Here is a 1,083-nt window from a genome sequence, read left to right as displayed (position 1 = left end):
GCTCTCCTCCGCCGGCCCCGGGAGCGGGGAGCGGGCAGGCGGGGACGGGCGCTGCCTCACAGCCCTTGCACTTCGTCAAATATAGACCGGGTCTAAACCTCGCGCTACGAACCTCGAACATTGTTTGCAGAGGCTTCCAAATATTTCCAAACAGCGCTTTTTTAAAACACAATGGAGAGTTATTAAAGCGCTTGTTGGTAAAGTGAGCATGTGTTCTGCAATCATCAAAAATTGATATGTACCGCCAGTAAAGTAATTATGCACCATCCTGAGGATACGAGAACAGTACATTGTTAATCCACTTGCACACCCGTTGACTTGCAGCATCAGGCTGCAAATAGCTTAATTAAGTCATACACGTGGAATATAACCATATTGTTACATTGCATTATGCAGACTATATCTCAATTTATTGGGACAATTAATGCTAGTGATAGACCTCGGGCAAAAAATATTAACCGCAAAGCACTGAAGTTGCATTCTGGTGACATTTGCAGTACGGGGAGTAAACACTGAAACAAGGCACAACCTTCCGAGAGCTGCGAGGACTTCCGAGGATGCCTCCTGCCCCCAAGCCCGTCCTTAGCAGGCACTTTGGCCAGCCGGAGGGAAAGATCTCCGCAATACTCCGCTCCCTAGCTGTGTCCTGACTTTCGAAAACACTCCCAGAGCCAAACCGGCTCACTCCTCTTGACTCCGGGGAAGTTTGGGCTGCGTGGGAGCTCCGGGATCGGTCCTCAGGGGATGTGAAGTCCATAGCAAGGGGGCTCAGCGCCAGAGCGAGTTTCCCTGCAAGGTTGAGGAAGGGTGACGTGTCCTTGGGGGGGGGGGTGTTGAACACCAGCGTTTCACGGGCAGCCTGGAGCTGGGACGACACACCAGCCCGTCTAATAGCTTGCACACTCTTGAACGTGACCACATGCCGGTATTTCTCACAGGGGAGCGGCGAGGCTGCATCTCGGGGCGCGACGCTGGGCTGTCTCCGGGCCCGCCGTGCCCCGAGCGGGGCAGAGCCGTCCCGGCGCGCCCGGACCGCGTCGCGGTCGGGGCACAACGAACGAAGCGTCCGCAGCGCCCAGCCGG

Source organism: Aptenodytes forsteri, unplaced genomic scaffold, assembly GCF_000699145.1.
Source record: "Aptenodytes forsteri isolate BGI_AS27 unplaced genomic scaffold, ASM69914v1 Scaffold404, whole genome shotgun sequence".
Lineage (NCBI taxonomy): Eukaryota > Metazoa > Chordata > Aves > Sphenisciformes > Spheniscidae > Aptenodytes > Aptenodytes forsteri.
This window is presented reverse-complemented; position numbering follows the sequence as displayed.